The 27,059-nt window shown below is 35.9% G+C and overlaps 1 protein-coding gene across 1 annotated transcript in view; it reads left to right on the plus strand.

Moving 5' to 3' along the window:
- Positions 1-27,059, plus strand: part of si:dkeyp-14d3.1 (transmembrane protein 132C) — a 180,031-nt gene that overhangs the window by 90,397 nt on the left and 62,575 nt on the right.

The raw sequence follows: 27,059 nt of genomic DNA on the forward strand, positions 1-27,059 counted from the left end.
CATCAATTAGCCCATTCTCAGTGTGAACTGAAGGTTATCCTGGTAATTGACTTGCTGGAAATTGCAAGCAGTTGGCTGAGAATTTGAGAGCTTTGGATATTGTTGTTGGTCTCAGCTTTGTCTATTAACATGTACATATGGTCTGTGTAATCTAATAAGATCCGAAACGAGGTAGCTCATTAGAGATGTTTTTATTCTTTCACTACAGACAGGGCAGGACCTTTGTGATGTTGTAATATCTCCCTAAAAGAATTAGGCCACTTAAACCACATTTAAAAATGTATGCAGTTATTTAACTATGTTCTGGTCGACCTTTAAAAAAAAACACACATTCTCACTGGTTTGTTTAATTGGTTTTATCTCAAGCTCTTTATAACACTATTGTTTCTTTTGTTAAACAGGTACACAAACTTTTTGAAAAAAAAAAAAAATAGACCAAACTTGAAGGGCAGCCAGAGTTTTTGAAAAATTCATACAAAATCATTTTTACCCAAATACTGTGTCACTGTTTGTTCGATCATCATACTTAATAATTCATGTTTTCCCGATTAATTTTCATATTTTTAGATTAAAAGCTCTGGGACAAAAGGTAAAACAATAACAATTTTCAGTGTGATTACCTTTTTTAATATTAAAAAGTCTGATATTGGAGAAACACAGACTATCTTTGCATTACAGAACAGTATATTAAATCGAGTGGCCTTTATTTGAACTTCTAAAATGACCTTGGCGCTTACAAAATAAAATTACGTTTTATTTTGGTTTTAATTTGTTTGTAGATGCCTTTGGGCTTGATGTTTTGCAGGTTGGATGGTTTAAGTTTTCTAAAAGTGTCAAACTTCCATCTGGGGCCATTATACATGTTTAATGTGTCTAAATATAGATTTTCCTCAACTCATCAAACAGTAATATTGGGATTAGGATAACTGGACATCAACAGATATTAAATGGAGGATTTTAATACCATGTGAAGGACTTAAGAGTTTGCTTTGGAATAGATTTTACTTTGAAGTTGTTGAAAGCTGTCAGAGGAGTGTATGAAGTGGGTACGTAAAGCCGAAATGCTTCATTTCCATTCCACTTGTGTCACCAAATGGAAATGCAAAAATAATGACTGTTATCAAACAGGTGCCTTTAATAGGAATAGGAAAAATATTTAGTTTTCTTTGCACACAAAAAGCATTTGCGTAACTTTGTGAAATTACGTTTGAAATACTGATGTCTCATATACTTCACATTGAAGGATCAGAAAAGGTCATTATCATTAAAATAGATAATGACCTTTTCTGATCCTTCAATGCGTCAGGTGCATTGCTGTCTATGCAGGGTCAGAAAGCTCTAGATTTGATTAAAAATATCTTATTTTGTGTTCTGAAGATAAATGAAGGTCTTATGGGTTTGGAATGACATGAGTGAGTAATTAATAACAGAATTTTTATTTTTGGGTGAACTATCCCTTTAAATTGATCCAATAGTTAACAGTGCATCACACTTTTTCCTTTCTATTATAATACTAAATCAGTGACCCAAGGGGGTCTTCGCCCCAAATGCTGTTTGGTCCATTTCCGAATCTTATTTGCATGCTCAAATTAATCTGGAAAATAGGAGACCGTGTTGATGGATGCAGAGGAAAAAAACATGCTGGTCGTAATTAAGTGTGGATTTGCAGTCTTTGTGTGTCATCATACTCTTAATCGCATTTCTCCACAGATCTGGAAGTAGCGTTAATGAACTGGGCTCTGCACTGACAGGTGTAATTTTCCGCATTAAATGCAGTTGGGTGGAAGTCTGTAAACTTGAAAGATTAAGCCCAGTGTTATCATGAAGCTCAGTGTGGCACCGCAGAAATGAAACGCTTAAGTAAACAGGCCTTTTGCATAGCGGTATGCGCCATCTCTGTATCAGAAATTTAATTTATTTCCCCTCACTCTCTTTTTTTTCTCACCAAAGTAGAATAGAAATATACTGGTTTCCCCTTGTTTCTTTTTTTTGCCTTTTGTTTTGCTTTTTTATTATTTTACTTATTCAAGAAATGATGTATGCATATATACTGTTAAAAAATTTGGATTCAATAAGAATTTTTGTTAAAGACATTTGTATTTTATTCTGCAAAAGGCATTGATCAAAATGATTAATTGATCAAATGTTAAAAAAAGCTTTCTGAAAACTGCTGTGTGTGTATTTATGCAGTTGAATTCTTGCTGCGTGGATTGAGGTGGGAAAATCTGTGTCTATGAGCAAAAAAACAACACTGTGACAAAAATAGATTTCAAAGCAGTTTTTCGCCATCCCCCAATTCTCTGCAAGCTCTTTAGAGGTTGTATTGAAGTATATGGATGAACTTAACTAGATGCTCAATATCAATATTATCAGTCAGCTTATTTGTTAGAATATGCCGTCGAAAATCTTTTGATCATATTAATTATATTTCATATTTAAGTAAAAAAAAAATAAAAATCACCACACCTGTATGATTTTCTTTTATTACATGTAAAAAGGTGATATTAAAAAAAAAGATTTTAGAAGTAGTTTAGATAAGTAAATTATAATCAAAATGATTTCCATAATGTAATAGAATAAAAAAAAATGTGCTTAAACACTTCTTACATGCCACAGTCCAATAAATCCAAACATAAAGTATAAAAAAAAATGCAAGCAATAATCAGACAGACAAACAAAAAATTGCCGTTTTTTAATTTGATATTGTGAAATTGAATGGAATATTAACTGAGTTACCCAGCTGCCTTTGTAACAGGGAGTCCCTAGTCATGTCACATGACAAATTTCATCTTAATCCAGTCTGGCATTGATCTAAGACCAAGAGTTTAGGACTAAATAAAGCATGTTAGCTTTAATCTAGGTCTACTGGGACGTCCAGAGCTCTAATCTCTCCAGCTGGCGCAGGCACTTCTTAAAAGACAAAAGAAGCACCACAGAGCTTACTGTGTATGATCCATTTCCCTCTTTCATCTAGCTTCTTTTTCACTTTCCCTTATTGCATGAGTTATTCCCTCTGTCTGTTTCTTATGTTTCTTTCTACTCTTTTATTCTCTGTTAAATTCCAGCACATTTTGTAGATATCCAGGGGCAGATTTACTAAACAGTTGCTCCACCTGTGTCTCATTCATTAACCGCCCACGATGCAGTTTACATCCACACACTCCGTGCATAGATATCACACTGCACTGTGAGTATTTACAACAAGTCATTATCTTTTCAGCGCAAACACATTTAAAATTGATTTTTGATAGATTTTTATTGATTTTCTGTCTCTGCCGCAGTAATCGATCAAAGGAAAATCGAATGATGGAGATGTGCGTTATAAATGGTACTGGTTATCTAGATGAACATTGCATTAGCCATATCCTCCTGAGACCCAGCTATGGAGTTTTTGCCTCTGTAGTGGACATTTTATTTTAGGGAATTTCTCACATGTCCGTTTTAAGTCTGGATGTTTTTGGAGATACTAAATGTTTGGAAGTTTCACCATGACCACATCTTCTCCTAGGTATGTAAAGACGGCTAAATGTAATTTCACAAGTTCGCAATTACATATAATTAATCATAGTAAAAAGGTAAGAGTTCGGCAGACTCTTGAGACCAGGGTTTTTCCCACTTGACCACGGTGAGCGGCCCGAGCTCGGTGTCTGGCCCGATCCCCAAGAGCTATGAATGAAATATTGAGGTAAGAAGCTTATATGATTTTAAAGGAGGCTTCTCTGGCTCTGATTGGATAATGATATCATCAGGAAACGAGGAGCCAGCCGTGTTAATTGTCTGCACATATTTCATAAAATAAAATGGTATGTCAAGTAATTTTGTTAGACATTTTTAACATAGTTGAGAATAATCCTTAAACTAGATTTATTTAAAAAATAATCTTGACAAAATGACTGAAACCATTTAACCATACTCTAATCTAGATATCAGAACAGAGTGGTCCACTGTATCAAATGCTGCTGATAAATCTCAAAGAACCAGCAGGAACACAAAATGACCAGAGATATCTTTTAACACTCTGAGAAGGGCCATTTCAGTATTATGAGCAGATTTGAAACCAGATTGAAAAATTACAGAAATACAGTTACAGTACGATTTGGAAAAAAATCTAAATTTTATTTTATTTTTTTGTAAAACCAGAATAGAATGGTCTAGTGAAGGCTACTTGAAGAGTGATAGTAGGCAATTTAAAAGAAGCAGGAAGAGAGTCAGTTAAATTTCACTTGTTGAAAAATGATGGCATTGGGACAAATGAAAGGTTTAATATTAGCGATGATGTATTTGAATGATTGTAAGGAAATGGGTACAAAAACATAGTAAAAATGAGAGGGTTCGGTGTGGAGAGAACGGACCTAAATCTCAAATTACAGATTTTTGTAAAGGAGGTGTCTCAGGTAACTTTTAAAAGAGAGCTTTAGAGGTACCTTTATCAACAGAAAAAATATTATAACGCTTCAAAAATGCATTAAAGCGTATTTTGTGTGTTACAGTAGAAATGTTAAGATCAGTAAACTACCAAAAGCCTGATGCATCGGTTGAGACATTAACCTAAAACGCCAGCCCGACTCGCAAAATTGGGATTTACGGTGTGCAAATTGCACTGTGATCATGTTTGTATCATTTCCTGCAGTGAACCGTGCAACACAGGCAGCATTTCCAAGTAAATGACGCTATCAGCAGAGACAATTCATTTTTCGCGAATTCCCCCCGTTGTCATTCTCCCGTGCTGTTTTTCTCACTTCTCTCTCATCTCTTCTCTTTCTCATTACTCCAGTGTTGGATCGGTTTCCATCACCACACCGGACCTGTCATCCAGTTTCTGCTTTCTTCAATATTCCCTTGCACTTTTTCATTCTGTTCATCACTGATAGAGGGACAAGGTTCTGGTGTGGATGGACGACGGGGCAGGTCGATCCGCTCCGGCTCTCGCCTCTTTTCCTTTATTACATTCTCCTGTTCTTTTCTCGGTGGGGGAAATTTGATTAGGCGTGCTATTACCTTCGGTGGGCACCTTTCACCCTGCCATTTATGAAAGGTGTTACTGGAGAATAAGAGCTACTGTCAGACAGACGGAGACAGAGAGACAGAAATAGCGGGAAGAAATGAGATTGCGTCATGTATTTACAAGCGAAAGGAATGAACGACATGAGGAAAAGGAAGAGAGAAGGCTCTTGCGATTGTGTGTTTGCCTACAGTCAGCAGCTTTTGCGGCTCGTAGAGCGTAGTGTGCCATGTACGTTTGTTGAATCTGTCTGTTGCGCTGGCAGCTTTTGTTTGTTCGCGGAAGGTCAGAGCGATATTGAGTTATGAACGAGGGTTCACCGTCTCTTTTACCAGTTCAGATTGCCAGGGGCGTCCTGTAGACATGTGAAACCTCACACGCGCTCACCGTAGACAGAGTTTCTCTTTGGTGAAGCTGAATCCTGCGTGGAATGAAAAGCTGGATTTACAGAGGCCTTTGAAGCTCAGAGACGGTTTAGAAGTTCTTACGCCTGAATCAGAATGGTGGGAAACAAGACAAGCGCTGATCGTCATTTCAACGGCCGAACTCAAGACTGAACTCTGAGTGAAAAAAGCCATGAAAATATAATTGAGAGGACACCTCATGATCTCTCATCCTGACCCCGGTGATGGAATTGGAATTGGTTGGAGGAGATTTGTTAAACTCGCAATGAAATCAAAATCGACAGTTCTGTTTTAATGGAATATTTCAATATTTATTACAATATATTTATTTATAAATATTATATATATATGTCTCTGTGTGTGTGTGTGTGTGTATTTATATTTAAAATTTATAGCACGTCTTATTGGCTATTTACACTAACTCCACCCACCAACGTTTGATTGGGAAATTCATCATTGCAAAAACATGGCTATTTATCATCAGCTTCAGTGGTGCAGATGTTAAAACGTATGGTGATCATATTTTTGGAGTCGAATCTGCCTTCTGACAAATTCTTTTTCTCCCTTTTTAAATTTTAAATCACACCAGAAAAGCATTTCTTCAAAAAATTGTAGGAAATTAGTAAAACAGTATAGCCGAGATCCATATTAGTAGAGTTTCTCACTAAGAAAGTTCGATTTAGCCACAAACTGTGCAAACCGTATTACACTTTAATTTAAGCAGAATATATCAGTGGAGGTTGCTATTCTCATACAAAACTACTGTGTTCCTCTTTGAATTTGCCCTCTCGCAAGTCACCGAAGTATAGTTTGTCCTCCCATCTCGTATTATTTAATTACAAATATGCTTCAAACACAAAGTTTCTTGAGGCTTTGCAAGTTTTACAACAATGCAAAGTTTCTTGTGGTAACATACATATTTTGTCAGAGAATGAAAAAAAGCATTAAATACCATCTGTCCTATAATTATTTCCCATCATCATGTTGTCTTTAGGGCCTGCGTCAAGTTCAAACCCATGTTAATTAACTGATTATTATTATTGATTATTATTATACTTTTTTTGTGCTGCACAGACATTTTTCTAACATTCTAGAAGGTATTTTAAGCAGTGGTGTAAAACGATTTTTGTAAAGAGTATACTATATATTTTTTCCCCTCCCAGCCTCACCACCACATTCACTAAACAGGGCTCTACTCTTACTTTTTTACTTTTTCACTTTTTTACTTTTAAGAGCACTTGTGCTGCTAATAAAAATCAAAATGAAATATGAAGAATAAGTTGCCAATCAAATAAAATCAGTATTAAGAAAATTAATTTGCACTACAGAGGTGGCACAGAAGAACACAAAAGTGGCTTAGGCGATTTAATTAACTTCATCAATTCATGTTGATATTAATGTTTTAATTTTGAATATAGAAATATTATCTTATAGAATATTTAAATGAATGAAATTAGGCTTTAAAAATGAAACTAAAACTGCCAGTAGTTGACGGCAAATTGCTGATTTTATCACATGCATTCAGTTGATTCATTCGAACAGCTGATTCAATTAGTGTGAATACTATCCACCATATCTGACCTGAAAAGTACTAATTACTAATATCAAATAGATTTTAGTATGGATTGTAAGCACGTTGGGATGCAGTCTTTATGTATGGGTAATTGAGTCATTGACTCACTAGATTAGCTTAAAAACGCAGATTCATTCGTAAACGAAAACACAGCAGCTCAGTTGTGATTTTAGTCGATGAAATGAAGCAAAATCAGTCAATACTGTTATAGTCAGACAATATAAGTCACTAATATTATTTTTGTTTTATCGAAATCCCTCATTGTTCTTACATGCCAACAATCCCCTGCTGTTGCATTACTGATAACGTATATGCTTCTTTTATGTCAATAATTCTACAATAGCATCAGCCTCGTTTCTGTACTGCATAGGATGGCAGTTCTGTAGTTTCTATAATGGTAACGCTTCTGTCATCTTTTGCAGTGTCACCTGAAGCAGCAGCAGCTTCAGGGGCAGGCTACAAAAAAAAATGTAGTGGACTGTAGTTCGTTGCATATCCCCTTCGCGAGGTAATTTCAAGCTTGCACACTAAATGCTGTGCAAGAGCTGAGCGATACCAATTAGTCGTTGAAAGAAAGCGTTATTATCAAAAAGATAATAAACGCTTTGCAACACAGACTGGTCGAACTGATGAATGAATGCATGAAAGGTCAGTCGACAAAAAAACTATGTCGTACGTATCCGATTATACCTGCGGATCACGTAGACTACAGCACTGATTTTAAGGTAACATTAACACGAGTAGTCAGTGAATCTGCCACAGAAAATGTCAAGTTCAGCACTGATTTAAGGTTAATCAAGTGAAATGACTGAACGTTTCAAAGAATATTCCATTGTGTTCTGAATGATTAAAAAGCGTGCTGGGCTGACATTGAGTTCTCAGGATGCCATTTTTACTTAAATCCGTCCAAACTTTATCATTGCTATAATGACTTACACTTTGATTAGTTTATAACTTGAGAACACCTGGATTGTTTCACGCAAGCCATATAAACTTCTCTTATAATTTCTTTTTGGAGCTTGATGGCCCACTGGATGTTTTGGAGCAAATAAAAAAGCATTTTCCAGTACTTTTTACATATGACCAAAGGAAAAAGTCACGCAGGAACAACATGAGTGTAAATGATGACAGAATTGTCTGTTTTCTTGGTAAAAAAATCCTTTTATGGTTCTGTAGCTTTTACATAGAAGTGTCTTTGCGAGGACATGAACATCGTGACTACAGGCAGGGACACAAAGACCTCTCAAGGTAATTCACAAGATAACTGCATATCAGATAGTATTTTATTATTCATCTTCATATGTAAGAAAACTACAGGACGTCACCCGTGCATTAAATGTCAGGTCAACTATTTTACTCCGTGTCCCCGAGACAAATTAATAAGTTGGGGAGGAGACGTCTTGTGTCATTAAGGCTCCCAGTTTCAATCGTTAAACGAAACTATTTTCATCAACTCACCCGGCTCCTCATCTGTCTCCATTAGCTCTGCGGTTATTAGTGGAGTAATGTTCAGATAATTCACAGCGGACGGTCAAGAGACACAGACCTGCGATGGCATGCTGGCCTATTTCAGAGCCGCCCAAGAGCGCCACAGGGGATGATTACACCAATCACGTTGCATTACAGTGTAATGAAAAGAGCACATGGGCTGGCCATATAAACCATAAGCAGCCTCGGGACAAAGAGTCAAGTTGTCGTTATTTTGACCGAAGTAGGCACATTATTTGTGATCAAGACTATGAGATCAGTTTCGCAGGTATTTATTTTGATTGAGGCGGTATTCAAATTTTGTATATTTTGGGATTAGAGTTTATGAATTCCTTACTTATAGGTTTTTTAAATGTTCTGATTGAATTGAATTTAATTCTGTGTTTTGTCATGGTACAAAAAACTGTTTATCTTTAAATAACATTAGCAAGATAATAATATTGTGTATATATAATGTTTCATAGATTGTTTGAAGACTTTATATTTTTCATATGACTATTTTAAGTGTATTGCATATTAAATATGTATTTTCATACATGTTTTCATCGATTATGAAATATTTCATTTATTTATTACAGTTTTTGTTTTAGTAATTTCAGAGTAAACTGAATTGAAATGCGAAATATTGTATAAAATTTGAAAGGCAAATTTTATGAGAGTATAAAAATAATTTTTATGGTTTTAGTTTCACTTTTATTTTAGTTAACTGTATTAACCCTGGCTGTATTTAACCCACAACTATTGTATATCCAACAATTATCATTCATTTCTTTGACTATTTGACATCTTAGATTTTTTCATACTGTGCTTAATCCTGCAATGACTTACTTCTCAATAAATATTAATTATTATTATCAAACTTGAAAATAGCAGTGCTGCTTAACATTTTTATGAAAACCATAATAATTTTGTAATGATTTGATATAGGCCTATAAATCTATTAAAAATATATATCATTTTAACCCAACTTTGTTGAATAAAAGTAAAAGTAAAAATAAAAGTAGCATTTTCTAAAAACAAGCGAACAAGCAAAAAATCAACAGTAGTGTATAAATGAAAGGGAGAAATTGGATTGGTATGGCAAAGTGAGCAAGAAAGATCAAAAACGGTACTTCGTGTCAAAAAGGTTTCTGACCCCTGTTTTCAAGGACTGCTGACACTTCAGACAACAACAACAACATAATAGTTCACACTTCAACAGCCACAATTGGCCATCAGAGCCGTGAAAATAACACACACACACACACACACACACACAGAGACACTCTCTCTCTCTCAACAGACTCTGGACATACATCGTAGTCCATTTCTCCAGGAGAACAGCAGCACCTGAACTGCAACAGGGCTGATGTAAATTGTATCTGACAAAGCCAGTGCCGAGGGAAGCCATTTCTAGGCTCTGTCTACCTTCTGCTTTCCTCTCACTAACCTTTCTGCTCTCTCTCTCTCTCTCTCTCTCTCTCTCCATCTCTCTCTCTCTCTCTCTCTCCATCTCGTCCCTCTCCTCTAGCTCCAAACCACCTGTTGCTCCCTGTAACGGCTTCCCATTTTCAGGGCTGTGCTTGTCTTCAAGGAGATTGCTTTATCCACAGGTCCCAGATAAAGTAAATTGCCTTTGTCTGCTTTTGAATGCATGGCATAAGAAACCCTGGAGGGAAATATGATCAGAAATGAGCACCAAAAGCAACACATGCAGATATGCAAACACACCCACACACCCACACACACACACACACAAACCGCAGACTACTATGCATGCAAGCGTACCTGCACCATGCTGGGTCCATTTTAATCAGCAGTTCATTTTGATGCCACATTGATAATACAGCTCCCAGCAGGCACAAACAAACACACACGCAGGTGTTTTAAACATATTTGATTGAAAAAGTGGATCAGTAATAATGAAAATGGGGTGGAAGTTCTTTGTCTAATGCATTGTTTGAATTCACAAATTGTGCTTCTCAGAGAAGCCAGAATGAAATGGACCGAACTTTCTGGTTTGGAGTAAACGAATAACAATGTACCTGATGCTAATTAGCTTCCATATGAAAGACGTTTTCATTCAGCATGGTACAGTAGGGCATTTGTTTAAAAAGTAAGTGTTTATGAAAGGAACATTTCTGTCATGTATAATAATTTTACGGTGAACAAATAGTTTGAAACATGCTAAAATAGCATAACTAATTATTTACTTACTCTTGTGTTGTTTTAATGCAGTGTGCCCTTTTTTTTCAGGCCACAAAAGGAGAAATATAAATATCCCACTTCAGCTCATCCATATTGCGGCAATTAATAGCAATTAGCATCAAGCTTTTTAAATAAGATGTGAAGGTATCAAAGAACGGTTTCATGTGACTCGTGTCTTATTCCTTGAATGTCCTTGGGTAAAACAAACCGAAATTGAATGCATTATTTTAATGAAATTCCTGACCTTGGCTGTTGGTTTCTGTGCACGACTGTGCATTCGCGAGACTATTAGTGCCGCAGTTAACTCTGACTCGTTAAGAGAAAGTTGAGAGAGGTCAAGATTAATAAAAAATGTGACACGAAATGAAAGAACCCCTAGAAATCTCAAAGAAAGTGTTTTCAGTTAGTTGAATATCTCTGGGCTGGATATCCAGGTGCTATGAATAGAACATCTGGCAGATGTGAACACGATAACTAGTTTGTTACAAACACAACTAATATTTTCACCTCAATGATGAAAGCACCTGCATTGCACTTTTTTATTAATATTTGATCTTCTGTAGACTTTTAGCTTCCTCTCTATGTTAATTATCATTATTATTTACTTATTACTTAAATCATTTCAGTTCATTTGGTATTTACCTAACCATTCATACTACAATTACTAATATAGCTGTTTTCTGTTTTAATACAGTTCATATAATCATGTGATGTTCAGAGTTGAATTTTGAGCATCATTACTAGTCTTTAGTGTCCTTCAGAAATCATTTTAATATACTTATCCGTGCGCATTTGTTTTGTTATCAATGTTGAAAGTTTTCTTTAGAATTTTGTTTATATTTGGCTATGTTGTAAATTAGAAGTGACAGAAGAGCACGTCTCTGTCAGTTTGACAGTATGAAGATTAATTCATTCGAACAGTTTAAATTAAGATATGAGACAGAGGCGTTACGAGGATGCGTCCTATTTGAATATATGAGTGGGCTTCTAAAATCAACATCAGGAGAAAAAATTCTGATGAAAATTTGCGAGGAAATAAAACATCCTGTCATGTCAAATAAATTAAACACAACTGTCACAATGCCAAGTGTAAATGTGGAATGTGTTATTTGGTTTTAAAAAAGCAGACAGAAATTAATTATAAAGGACTGGTTCACAATACTCATTATACGCAGTTGAGTTATCTTGTTTTCTACAGTAAATAAACCATCATGAATCTGATACATAGGCACTGTATTAATTAGTGTCCATATGAGAGATAAGAAACTGTCATATATATACCATATACTGGTGTATTTAGTTTAATATAAGATACTTCAAAAAAGGGAACTTTCTGTCCCTAAAAAAAATGTAATTGCTCACATTGCATAATGAATTGTGATCAGATGAATTTTATGTTACGGATACATTTCCAAAATAAATGTTACATTTCCAAAATGATTCATTTAAGCCATTGTGGTATTAGTAGACTGCCTGTGTTACGGAGCAGACAAGACATGAGACGTGCAAATCCATATGTACGCTTTATTAATAAATCATGGTCAGAAAAAGGCGGGAAGTTTGCAAACAGGTATACAGAGGGTAAGTCAAATAAACAGTGGACATGCGTGGGTCTTCGAACCACGAATCAGAGATCCAGAGGGCTTTACAAGAAGGGGAATCCAATAATGAGCTATAATCCAAACAGGAGTCCAAACGGCAAGACGATGGAGATATCCAAAAACCAAGGCGGAGATCAGAACACGGAAACACAGACGAGGCGCGACTAGAATTTAACTAGCGCAAGTGTAACTGGCTCTGTAGAATTTTGAAGATGGCTAAACAGTGATAAATGCTAGACAATACTTGGACGCGATCAATGGGGAAGTCCTTCGCTTAAATAGTGTGTGTCTGATTAGAAGCAGCTGTGTGATCAGGTGAGTGCGTAATTAGTGGAATCAGGTATGTGTGTGAGTGTGTGTGTGTGTGTGTGTGGCGTCAGTGCAATGGATGATGGGAATTGAAATCCAGAGTGAAATACAACAGCGGCGTGGTGAGGGAGTGACATCTCCTGGCGAGTGGGCCAGATTCCTAACAGTATGCTTAATATCGTCCAACACTTTATTTTAATGGGTCCACAACGAACAACATACTGATATCAGAAACTTTGCAAGCATATTTCAGTTTATTCCACTAACCCTAAACCTACCCTAACAGTCTACTCTGAGAGTTACTAGACATGTAGTTGCAAATTATTAAGAATTGGCTGACATGTTGCAAAGTAAGGTATTTTTTATGCAATTGTGATTTACTTCCAAACAACAATGGAAATGCTTTCTCAGTCTTACTGTTTTCTGCCCTATAGAGGGATCTAAGGTTGCTCTAAAAACGTCTTTACCGTGTCCAGACACACACAGACACACACCCTCACGAATATGCTATTACTTTTGCCGTAATGCTGATGTATTTAGACTCTGTTGATTTTCCATTCGGTTTGCGCGGCTGCAGATTGTGATTAATGCCCGCTGGTGGAGCAGGCTAACTCGCAGGAAGAATATGTAAATGTTTGTCATTAAGTTCACTTTCTTTAATTAGTCCACAGATTTCATGACCGAATGCCTCCAATTACAAATCAATGTCTCATTTCTGTGGCAAGCCTCCCGGGTACAACGTGTGCGAACGTCTTCGGTGTTCCTCTCTGTGTGTGTGTGTGTGTGTGTGTGTGTGTGTGTGCGTGTGTGTGCGTGCGCGCATCCGCAAACATCAAAGTCTTTTCTATTCTCATGCTGAGCTCGATCAGTCAAAACAAAAACGATACATTTACCCTCCTTTACATGCTAATGGTGGCTACATGTGTTTATTTGATCAAAAGCGTCGTAACATTTTCCTCTTATAGCTGACAAACAAGCTTGTGTGTGTGTGTGTGTGTGTGTGTGTGTGTGTGAAGGTATAATTAAATCAGTCGTAATTTGTAAGGAAAACTCATTAGCGTAAAAAGCAAAAGAAAGTAAAAGTGCTTCGTACACACACTCACCTTCACAGACTGGAGGCTTCTGGGGGAGAGTGAAGAATGAAAGCAGCGACAGGAAGAGCGATGTTAAAAATAAGAGCGTTTTAGCTAATCTTACTAACCTTGCTCTAACCAGCCTTCTCCAGTCGTTCCTCAGGTATTAGCAGCAGTGTTTAGGTGTCTGTTGTTCACACCGAGCTTGAACAAACTGGCAGCTTTACGGGCCTCATGTGTGATTACTACAAGCTTGTAAACAAGACTGAAACAGCTTGTCTAATCGCAGGTCTTGCTGTTCATTGCACTTTTAGACTTGTTAATACTTTATTTGAATCATCCCTTGTGTCCTCTCAGTAGCCTGTTGCTTTGCTTCAGATACATTCGGGAGCACGGATAGCGTTTATTGCAACTGAGAGTCGTGGTGATGCCGTTTGTCCGCGTTTTAATGAACTAAACTGTATTTAATCTACTCTTTATAACATAAAGAGTAGATTTCCTGTAGTTAATGAAGTTGGAATTTTTGGTGTCACGCTCTTCTTAAATCCATAGAAGATACTTTGAATAAAAGCATCTGCTAAATGTGTCAATATAATCACATTTGCTTGCCGATTAATACTTTTTATTTTTAATTGTTTACAATGTCTTTGATGTGCTGATTTCATTTGGATTAAACTCAATTAGATATTGTTTATTTTTAACCGATTGGATCACGCGAAGGCTTGTCGCTCCGATTACTGAAGGAAAATACTTTACACGTACACATTATTGCGTTGCATTTAAACAATTTTTGTTTATGTGAGGCTAATGTGTAGAGGGATGTCTCTGCAGACTTGCTGGAACGTAATATATGGAATGATAAGAGCAGGCGACAGTAACTGATTGACAGTATATTATCTCACTTATTTCACTGCTGCTTACCAAATAAGTAAATAAATGAAATATTGATTTGAGTTAATACTATTAGAACGATACGAGATGAACGCATAGCAATATTAGAAATATGGAACTCGTATTATGTACTAAAAGAACTGGAGTATGGATGCAGAACTAGTAGATTTGAAAAAATGTGTAGTTTTAGAGTTTTTATAAATGTATTTATTGGATTCTTTTATTAAGTTTAAATTTATTTATTTATTTATTATTGTATATTTCAGAGTGAATCACTATGCATTCGTATAAAGTGAACTCAAAAACTTGTTGTCAGTGGTTTCAGTCACTAATGACGCCACAAATCGACTCTTCTTAATGAAAATGAATGACTTCCGGCCCTTTAAGTTTGCTCTCTAACAACATGTCAGCTTACTTTTTAGCCACTGTTATAGACTTTTGCCAACACAGTGACTTAAGCCTTGATTGCAGTTCATTGATTTCAGCCATGAAAAAAAAACCCCTCATGATTATTCTGTTATTCAGTCATGCTGTTCTTTTTCCTCTTCCCTATTCATCCTTTATGCTCACATAATGCTGACAGTAGTGTCGGCTAAATTAATACTTATTTGCTGCCTTTCTGAGTGTAAGACCCAATGACGCATGGACAGCCATTAAGCCAATCAATCTAAAAAAAAATGCAAACACCAGGGAATTCGCTAAGAGTGAGTAATATAACATGATCACAGTCATTTTCTGCAGCTTGTTTCTTGTTATGGTGAAGATCAACAATGCCTTATAAAGTCTTCCCAAAAAGTCATGTAGCATCAGGTTTTAAACACACACACACACAGATGCATGTGTATATATATATATACACACATTATATATATATATATATAAAATATTAGAGAGTAGAGAGTACACACACACATATATTACGTAATTATATATATATATATATATATATATATATACATTTATCTCATTAAAATAAATAAGTAACTTTTACATTTTTTTGTCTTAGGAACTTCTTTTAATTCTTTTTTTAACTTCAGGCCTGCTCTCTGTGGGCAGTGATATCACAAACTTAATTGCTCAAGGAAAACTGCGTTGACTTCTGTGAATAACAATGACATGATTTAAATATTCATCGCTCCAAACCTGCCCAAATTTTTTGGGAGTACAAAAACCAGCATTTAATTCACTAACCACGCAACGCTGCAGTGAATAAAACATGGGGTTTTTTGTACTGAAACGCCTCGCACACGGGTGCCACAACTGTTTAGTCATCTTTATTAGCAGCGCGGCCCATAATCACGGGAGGTGTGTGACTTTGGGTTAACAGTGAGACAACATGCACACTCCCACGAGATGTCAAGACACGCCAAGGTCATCTCAGCCCTTTCTATAACTATCATTACTGTCTGTAATAAAGGCAACTGTAATCTGTCTTTGTGATGAAGACAACGATGAACAAACCTTCCCAACGAATCTTTGCCAAGGCAATTTCGGTCTGATTGGTTACCTTGCTGGCTACTGAGAAAGCAGCATCTAATTGGCTATTATTACTGGATAAATTACATGTTAAGCTGCGCTGTTCTTTTTTTTTTTTTTTACAGTTTATCCCCTCCTGAAATGGGCCGCCCGCTCGAACGGAGGCCTGAGCCACCCAATCTCCGGCTTGTTTGACAGGGCGATAGTTAACCTTCCCCTGCTATTCACATTGTGCTTTTAGTTCTTTTCTCTCCGCTCTTGTCTCTTTTTTCTCGTCCGTGGTGCAGCCATTGATTTGATGCTCAGGAGGACCCCAGTCAATGAGGCCTTGTGTATTTCCTCTCGCCGGTGTTGCCATGCCAACTGAGGTTGAATTCCGACACACTCTGTCATTAAGGAAGGACGCACTTTCTCTCTTTCTCTTTGTCTTTCTTAACCCAACATTTTCTCTTACTTCTGCCCCACATTTAATTTTCCTGTACCGTAATCCCTCAGCTATCATATCGTTTCTCTCTCTCATGGAATTGGGAGGCAGATGCCGTCGGCTATGTTTGAGAAACAAAGGGGTCTTCCTCAAGGGGGTGCGTGGGATGTTTTTTTGACTTACTGAAGTTGTTTAAATCTACACCTAACTAATAAATAAATAAACAATGACTTACTGAAGAAACACTGAAAAAAAGTGAAAAAATAAAAAACAGCACATTTTACGAGAAAGTATGTAACGTGATGTTTAATTCATCTACAACTTCTCAGTAAATAATACTTTCTAACTAATCCAAATAAATAAAATCAATAACGCACCAATCAAAGCATATACTACAATTGCGCTCCAATCAGCAAAAGGATATCTTCATATTAATGTTTTGAAGAAACACTGAAAAATAAAATGTCAATAAATCGTGAACTTTTCCTGTAAATTAAAAACAGCACATTTTCTGAAAGTATGTAACCCAGATTTTTAATTCATTCGTGTTAAAAGTCCACACGTCACATTAAACACAACACTGTCATTATTTTTACGCCTTTATAACAAAAACATGGGTCATAATACTTTTGTAAATAATGACTTATAGGTCTATTTTTTGTTGAAGGACATGCATTTTATTATTTTTTTCTGGTAAGTTTTTTAACACTATAAATATATGCATATTTTATTGCCTCTGTAAAATGTATTGGTAGAGCAGTGAGTGATTTTATCTTTTAATGTGTAATAATTTAAAACAAATAAAAGATACTTAATGTGTAATAATTTAAAACAAATAAAAGAACTTTCCAAATTTCCAACTAAAAGATGACATGCCAAGTGACACACATACGGACATAGCTTGGATTTAGTCGCAATATATGATTTGTTTGAAAAGCAGATTGCGAAGGTCTTTAAGATCAAAAACAATATGAAATCATCACATCGACTGTTGTTTGGCAATCATGTGAATTCAGCAGTGACAGTGACTTCACTATGAGCTGTGCTTTTACTACACTGTTGGCAATAGACAATCAACCTTTTCATGTCTGCAGAATTATTACTAAAGTAATGCACCTTAACTGTCTTCAATTTGAAATGTCTGGCGCCCTTTCTGGCCGCCCCTCTTCCTCTGCTCCACGGTAAAACTGCTCAATGAATTTATAATGGCTGAAAGAATTTTTTTAAGCAATCTGACTTAAACAGAATTGTAATGCATTTAACAGACCAGTCCTTTTTTTACAAGCAGTATGTGTAGAGGTTTGCCAAATCGTCCCATATCACTGACCGAAGAAAGCTCTGTGATTGTTTAATAGAGCAAATTGTGATTGTTCCAGAAGCAAAAATCTTATTCATTGTCTACAAATAGAAAATAATAAAAATTATAATAATAAAAAAAATAAAATATATATATATATATATATATATATATATTATTATTAGTGATGATTCATGCCTATGGAGAAGCCACAGGTGTGATCACTTCAAAAAAAAAAAAATGTTATGTGGTATGTAATTGGTATTTGCACAAAAAGTGTATTTGTGCTGGTGTTATTTGTGTATTATTGTGGTCATTATTAATATATGTAATATTTATATTGTATTAAAAATGGTAAGTTTATATTTAACATTTCAATATTAATGTTTAATTTAAAACCATACTTGCTCTTAATCTACTCATTTACATTTATTTTTTGTGTCGTAAATGTTTTGTATTATATATATTTTTAAAATATATTTATAATCCATTAGTTACATGTAAAAATCTGTAAAAACGGCAGCTGTGGTTGCCAGAATTTTACTTTTAAAAAATTCCATCAGCATTTTAGGTTTTGAGGTTTTACCTTGAATTTAGAATTAAATAGCATAATTTAATAAAAAAAAAATTTCATTTAAAAAAAAAAAATAATAATAAAAATAAATAAATATATATATATATATATATATATATATATATATATATATATATATATATATATATATATATATATATATATATCTTATCAGGGTCCCCCTTTTTCACTTTTCACTTTTCACAAAAACAATACAACACTACCATAAAATTGCATAAATTGTAATTGTCCATATATAGTAAGGGAATTTACCGTTAACCATTTAACAGCTTTTTACTGTGGTATTTTTACTGTCTTTTACAATGTTAGTTTGGTATTTTTAAACTTTACGGGATGAGTATACTTCCTACACAAAAAAACCCACACACACAGTCTACCTTTTTCTTTATTCCAGAAATCAGTCAAATCAAAAGTTTGTCAGGGGAGCACATTACAATGTTCGGCACATTTCTCGCAGCTGTTTAGTGAATATTCAAATAGACAATGCCACACTAAGGGCCTTTTATATCCCGATAAGTGGTTTGATTCTGTCTACTTTACTTATGAAGCTTCTAGCCTGAAGTCAGAAGCCTCTCAGTGAGTGTCTGAATAGGTGATGCGTGTAGATGAAGCTCATGCTTGCATACATGCATAATGATCTGATCATCAGGTTGTCTCTGAACGGTTATTTTTTGTGAGCTTGAGGTGTGTTTCTGGGAAATGTGATCTCACTGTGATCTGAAAAAGCCCCATGCGAGAGCGGCTTTGGTTTGTGCCCTGGGCTCGTTATGGTAGTATAATTAATAGTACTCAACTCTCGCTCAGTGTGCGCTGCTAGAAAAGGTTTTATAATAAATGAATCATTTAACAGAATCTGATGAATATTAATACAAGGCTTTTATTTCGCTTCTCCAACATATTCAGAGGCTAATTGGAGATTCTACTTTACATGTCCTAGTAGAATACATAAAAAGGTGAGGGCTTCTGTCTGTGTGAAAGGCATGAGCTTGAGTTTGATTTATGTATATTGAGTAATTATTTGTTAGAAATCATGGATTGGTACGTTAAAAAACATGGTAAAATTTGTAATATTGTAAAAAAAAAACTGTTATTGTTTGCAATTTTCTTTTTTTCAAATGCATGGTATTTTGAAATATAATGCAAAGCTTAATCAGTGTCACACGATCCTTCAGATTTATTGATTTATTGGCCAAGAAACATTTCTTGAAACGTTAGTTAATAAGAACAGCTTTTATATGACGTGGAAATATTTTCTAATAAACGTTTTTGATCAGTTTAATGCCTCTTTGATGAATGAAAGTATTAATTTCTTTCGAAAAAGTGCATTCTACAGCGTAATTTATTATTTTTGGTCACATCCGTAGTCTTAAAATATTTCCAATTCCAAATAAATGCGATTATGTGAAGGATGCTCGGATCTCGCTTTTCTTTTTTTTTTTTTTTTTTTTTTTACCAGTCACTTTGATCGCTGATCCATTTTCTCAGAAAACACCAAAACATTGTTGCTCGATTTGTAAAGCAATTTCTGTCCCAGTAAATAATGGTTGACTGCTGCTTTCTTCCTTCTCTAAATTCATCCTGCTCCTAGCATCCCTCGAGAGATGCAGACTCCTTAAATCTGTCCGTCTAACAATAGCTGAGCCAGCAGTGTTTGTGGTGAGGATGTAGTGGCTGAGCGTGCTCTATCACGCTGACATTTATCACTATTATTTTGTCTTCTTTCCCTCTATTATTTGACAAGGGCGCACAGGGGCCCTGCATTGGCCTCTTTGTCCTTTCTGCCTCTGTCTCAGTCTCATTCAAACTTTTTTTCTGAATGCTTAGCTCTCAGACCGGGTGATATAGACGGTCTCCATTGGGAATAGGCCACAGAAGAGCTCTCAAGGCTGTTTTATCTTTTTCTTTCTTTCGCTACATCTAGTACTTTTCTTGGCGTATTTCTATCTTTGATTATTTTCTACCTGGTCTCATGGCATAAACGTACCTGGGCGCACTTTTTAGCCAGACGTGAAATATGTACCAATAAGTACATACAGTATCATCGCAGTTTCCAAAATAAATGAGCACTAGAGGCAGTAAAACGCAGAAGCCTTTTGTTCTTTTTCACACAAATTGACAGAGTTTTGATCAATAAAGAAGAATTCTCACACATTTACTTTAAGAATATAACTTAGATGTACTAAGAGGTACTTGAGAGGCGAGGAGCTCCGGTTAAAATGTTGTGTAACTACAGTTCGACAAAACACTTCAAATCTGTGTGAAAGGAAGTTGAAATGACGCAATTGCATCAACGAATGCATTTTCATATATCAGTTTTGCATGTGTTAACATGATTGGGTAGGTTTAGGGTTGGATTTGGCGTATTTCCAACACTATAGAGCATATAACTTTTACCAACAGTCTACAGACATTTGAGTTCTGAACCACCACTATATGTAATAAAAACACAGCAATACATATCTACGTAATAAAATGACACATATTTAACCTTTGTTTTAGTGACACTTAGTGGACATTACTTTTGAAAATTGCAGTAAGATGTACTTGGTAAATAATTTGCGTCTCGTTTATCCCATGTACTGAACCCATGCTTGGAAACTGGCACAAAACGTACAGTATGGTACGTAATAACGGTAATGCAGAAATAGAGGCACATACTTCAAATGAGCCTGGGTTGCATGGTGTAAGTATAGCGTAAAAGTGCACAGATGTTTTCTTGATCCTGATCCTACCTAGCTTGCTTTTACATCATTTGTTTCATAGGCCGTACTGTCAAAGAACAAATGGTGAGTTTTTCTTAAAGCGAAAGTTCAGCCAGAAAGGAACATCCTGAATTCATTACAGTGGCGGTACTTACAGTACTTTCAAGCACACAGGAGTACCAATAAAATAGTACATTAGGATCGCTGATTATTTTCCATGTGCCGTAAACTTGAATATTTTTTTTTCTTTCAAACAGATTTGGAGAATTTTAGCATTACGTCATTTTCTCATCAATGCACCCTCTGCAGTGTATTTACAAGAATTACTGAGTCTGTAAATTAATATCTCGTGAAGCAAAAAGCCGTGCGTTTACAATATAACACATTTTGCCTCAAAATACCATAATAAATCATTAAAAAATCATCCACACATATTTGATTAGAACTGTTTGGGAATGTTTTTGCACGTAAACAGTGCTTGATCTGTGCATATTTCTGTCCTGATACAGACAAGATAACTTTTTGCTAGAGAAAGCTACGGAAAGCCAGAGAACTTGTTTTATGTTGAAATGTCTCGTATATGTTTATCACCAACACATTTGCTGACAGTCTTGAACGCTTTACTTTAAGTGTGAAAGTGATTCACCGCGTATAGCTTTTGCATAAAATTCACCCAATTAAAAAAAAAATATATATATATATATATATATATATATATATATATATATATATATATATATATATATATATATATATATATTTGTGCCTAGTATTTCTTCTGCAAAGAAGAGCAAGAAAACCAAACACTTTTTCTCATTTCCCTTTTCACCTTTTTCAGCTAAAAATAAACATTTAGCAAAAATCTCCAGTCTAACAATCAAACGTCAGACAACTTAGTACAAACTACAGTTCTCATTAAATTATCCCAAGCTTTATCATCCAAACATTGCTCTTTGTTATTATAATTGCTCTGCTCCCGTACTGTATGTAAACAGCAGCTTCGTTTGAGTTCGTTTTAATCTCTTCCACAGAATTTTAAGAGCAGCATCTGAGACAAAATTACTTGATTTCCTTCAAGTCGCCTCAGCTATAAGAAAAAAGCAACCTCCAAGAAATAACATTTTCTTGCTCGCCATCTCTTCAGATGCCATTGTGAGTTTTTCTGTTATAGGAAGCACCTATGGCTGGTGCTTTATTCTTGAAGAATAGCGTTGCCATTTCCATGCTACACTTCACAGATCAATGACTTCGGTTCACTTTCATTCCTATTTCTCTGCCATTTTCTATATGATGCACTCCTTTGCCCTATTTTTCCTCATTTTTTTTCAGTCAGTCTCTCTCCCCTTCTCTCTTTCTCTGCATAGTGGCTGTTTGCCAGCTGAGTGCTCGGTCGTGGTGTGTCAGACGCTTGTATCCTGTTGCACTCTGTTGCCCTCAGCGGCCCACCCCAGGGACGCCACGGCTAGAGGAGCAAGAGCGTGGACATGCTCCAGTCACTTTAGACGGAGTTCCCTCCTCACCTGTGAAATGAAATTCCTCTTGATCGCACCAGCGTCACCTTAATGGTCACGCGCGCGCGGCCTGTTGAAAAACACATTTAGTACATTAGATGCACAAACTGAATACTAAAGAAGCACACACACACACACACACACACACACAGGAGGGCATACAGATGCTTTTGCAAAACATGTGCCACACACACAATGCCGGAGCTGTCTCCCCTAGTTGTAGGTTTAGGCTACAAAGCCTTTGTAGTGGAATTGATTCTCCGCTTTGATGTATTATTATTGTCACAGCTAACCAAATTGCCGCCCCGCTCGAAAAGACAGAGCACAGAGGTAACAATACAAACTCCATCTTATGTCGGTGCATGTGAGAGAAGCTCACAAACAAATGCTTATAAACACATACACATGTGGAAGTCTGTTTCCACCTCTGATTAAAAAGTGATTGCAGGACAGTTTTATTTAAAGTAATATATTATCAGTTAGTAATCGGATCGATGGCTTTTTTTGGTGGAAGGTTTTTGTGTTAAATAACGGTACGAATAGCAGTAAACTGGTTACTGCAAACCTTGCATGATTCATTTATATTTATATTTATAGCTCCAACAAAGTTTGCATCCAAAAGAGCTCCTGCAAATGCATATGCAATATGCAAAAAGATCAGCTGCAAAAGATTACTGTCGATGCACTTGTATTGATAATGTTCAATAAGGTTTAATTCTGTAAAGCATTACAATACTGTGTTACGTTGATTAGTTGTTATTTTTTATGAAAAGCAATGCTGTCCATACTTTTACTTTTACTTTTGGGCTTCTGGGCAGGGTTTGCTTGTTTGTTTTTAATATAAAAAGTTCTTCATTTGCAAATGTAAAAGCCCTCCCGCAAAAAAAGTGAAATAAATGTGTACATCGGTACAGTACAGGGCACAGCTCAAATTGCATAAATAATATGACGCAAGAAGAAAGTTCAACACTGTTTAGAAATAACAAAAATGAAACACAAACATACAAGTGTACCCAGTATATGGATCAATTGAATCGTCGAAGGTCAGTTGCAAAAATATTGGTTAATAAAAATAAATAGTATTTTTCTCGTGCAAGGTTTGTACAATATTCTGAGTTTGCATTTGACTTTTTTTTTTATTTTGAGGAATACTAAATCATTTTTGTTCAAGTTAGATGAGTAAATACATGTAGTAAACAGTAAACAACACCTGGGACAATCTGTTGAGAAATCTGACTCATAAAACGATCAATGATATAACTACCATACTGTAGATTTGTTAGAGAAAGTACTGTGACCAGATAGTCATGACTGTTTCCTGAAAACATAGGAATTATATTGCTCCGACGTCTTTGAAACCACCTTCTTTGAACTGTTGTTGTTCAGGTGATGGAGTGATAACTTCTGCTAATTAATCAGTACAAGATCAAAGGCGAGATTAATGCAGTTCAAATGTCAGGTTATTGATGTAAATAACTAACATGGCATCTAAGGACCGCTTTGCCGTTTTTGTTCTCTTGTACTTATTTTGCGGGTTCCCTCATGTCGCCCCGGAGCTCCTCTGTAGTACCTGACCAAATGTTCTCTCAAGAATACGAGACGTAAAATGAAATTTGCATTTGCATGCAATGTAGATTGCTTATATTGCTCAAGAGCATAATTCTTAAAATCCATGTCGTACTATAAACTAAGCTTCTAATCGCATTTTGCGAAGATGTCTGCAGTGGTTATTGGGAAATATAGATTGCGCAAACACCAGATCCTTGAAGAACTATGTCGGGAAAGACTTTAATATTTGCTACTGGAGCTATCTGCCAGCTTTTCTCATGTGCAGATGTTTGGTTTGGAATACATGTAAAATTGTTTCAATTAAGGTTCATATAAACAGAAGGTTTAGGGTTCATACACTCTCAGACAAAAAAAGGGGAAAATGTTAATAAAGGTAATCCTTTATAAATGACTAAAATATACCATTTAGATACTAATATGTATGTAAAAGATGTTACTATGCACTCATTAGGGTTAAAAAAGACTGCTTTTTCAAGGCATTTTGTCTGATATTGTCACTTACAAAGTCATATATCTTGAAAAAAACCCTCATAATTGTGAGAAACGAAGTAAGAATTACAAGAAACGAACTCGCATTGCAAACTGAACCCACAACGATTTTTGTTTGATTTACTCAAAGATTGAAGCAAGCACTCTTATCTACATACTCTCAGTTCTTACTAGCATTTTGCTCAAATGCATTTGAGAGTTTTGACCTACTTTGTTATTATAATCCTTTCTGCTGTTGACTTTTTAGTAATTCCGTGTCCATCATTGCTCATTTTTTCCACTTACTTTTTGTTATGCAGCACGAGTTGGCACCCACATACACGCTCATATTTATGTGAGGAGAAAATTGAGTAGTTTCTTTCTGGCTGTGGGGTGTTTGAATATGTATGATGGCCGTCGGGTTTTTCTTCTAGTCAAGTCTGGTGCCGCGCAACGACACACTACCTCTGAACACACTGTCTGTCACAGGTATTTATCAATGCGCCCGCGTGTCTTCGTGCGTGTGTGCGTCCGAGGAAGCAGGAGAGTTGTTGCGGACTGCCAAATAAACAACCTGGCGGAACATTTCTCAACAGGTCTGCGTGTTTGTGCGCGTCTGATAGGAAGCCAGGCGGTCCATCAAAAGCGCGCGAGTGTTTTACTGGGACAAGAAAACAGTCTGGAATAGTGGCATATAATTTTAGAACTGTGCCTATTGAGAAATGTTTTTCCTTTGTAGTTATTCTGCTTTATGAGGGGTACTTGCACCGCTTGTATGCTTTTTTAAATGGTCCAGAAAATAATGTGTGTGAATGTCAGTAAAATCAGATTGGCTGACCTTGAGGAGAGCTTACTTTCAGATGTCAAACGGCTCCCTTTCTTGTCCTTTTCCTTTTTCAAGGCTCGCTCTTTTGGAGACCAAAGTGTAATACTCTTCTGTCAGTTGTGGCACCCAGATGTGGGTTTTAAAACACACACACAAACACACACACACACACACACACACACACACAAACACAAACACAAACACAAACACAATCGCTTTCTGTCCATCAAATATTACCTGAGGACATTTGGCGAATTTCTAACATGGAAAATAAAATGTTAAATATGGTAGCCTATAACCTTGTTTTTCTATAGCTTTCCTTTTTTTTCCATGCCTACTTCTTATCTCCACATTTTACCTTTTCATATGACTTTCTTTTGAAGGAGGCATATTATGCCCCTTTTTACAAAATGTAAAAGTCTGTGGCATCCCAGAGTTGAAGTTCAAAATTTTTTTTATATCATTATAATAAACTAACACTTTAACATAACTAACATAACACTTTAACATAACTAAGTTATATATATACATACACTATTAACACTATTAACATTTGAAGTGGATCAAAGCCTTTCATCACAGTTGTCATAAAACCTAAAAGACGTTCTTGTCTTAGGACAACTTTGATGCATTTTTTTGATCCACTCCAAAAGCTGACTGCTGAACCCTAACTACGAAGTTCAGTAAATGAGTCAGGCTGATTCCAACTTGTGAATCTACGAGTCTTTTTAACAATTCATCGAAATAGCTCACGAATCTGACTACACCGTTTGTGCCGTTGGTTTGTTTTTGTGTGCAGCCTGTGAGATCAACTCAATACTTCCCATTATTCTGCAGTGCATTGCTTTTTTATCTCACCACATTCAATTCAGTCTCACATTCGCAACTAAGGTGAAATATGATTTCTTTTTTGCCGTGGTACTGGTGAGCGCCACTGCTGCAAAGCAGCAGAATGTGGGTTCTTTTGGGTAAATGTGGGTGGTTGTGTTAAAGTAACCATCTATCTCAGGGATCCTTAAACCTCGCCCTGGAGGTCTAGCTAAAACTCACCTACCTGTGATTTTGTAATGATCCTGAAGACACTAGCATGCTCAGGTGTGTTTCATTAAGGTTAGAGCTAAACTCTGCAGGAAAATGGATCCTGAGGTCCAGATTTTAGGATTCCCGGTCTATCCAAGGGATTTGCATAGTTTTACAGTTTGGTTTCAACAGATTGGTTTATCAGTGGGTTGGTAGTTTTGGTCTTATTTGACCAGTCTGATGTGAATATCCTTTTTTTTTTCACATTTACTGCTGGTGCATTGTCGAATACACAAAAAGAACCTAAACGAATCTGATAAACCCTTCATTATTGTTGTAGTCACTGCCTTTGTTTCCAAAGATAATCCTAAGTATTTAATAAGATTCTGTGCTCTATTACTGACAACTGAGTTGTCTGGAGATGATGTTTGCCGTATACTCAATGCTGCTAATTAGATATTTCATATTACAGATTTATACCCAAGTGCAATCTCTTCTGTAACATAAGCATATGTAATGTCTTTGTCAGCGTGCGCATAAATACTAAAAACGATTTTATGTAAGAGATTTCGTTGGGTATATAAAAAGGATGAGATACGATAACGCGCACACACAAACACACAAGACACTTCTGGTTGAAACT

Source organism: Puntigrus tetrazona, chromosome 8, assembly GCF_018831695.1.
Source record: "Puntigrus tetrazona isolate hp1 chromosome 8, ASM1883169v1, whole genome shotgun sequence".
NCBI lineage: Eukaryota > Metazoa > Chordata > Actinopteri > Cypriniformes > Cyprinidae > Puntigrus > Puntigrus tetrazona.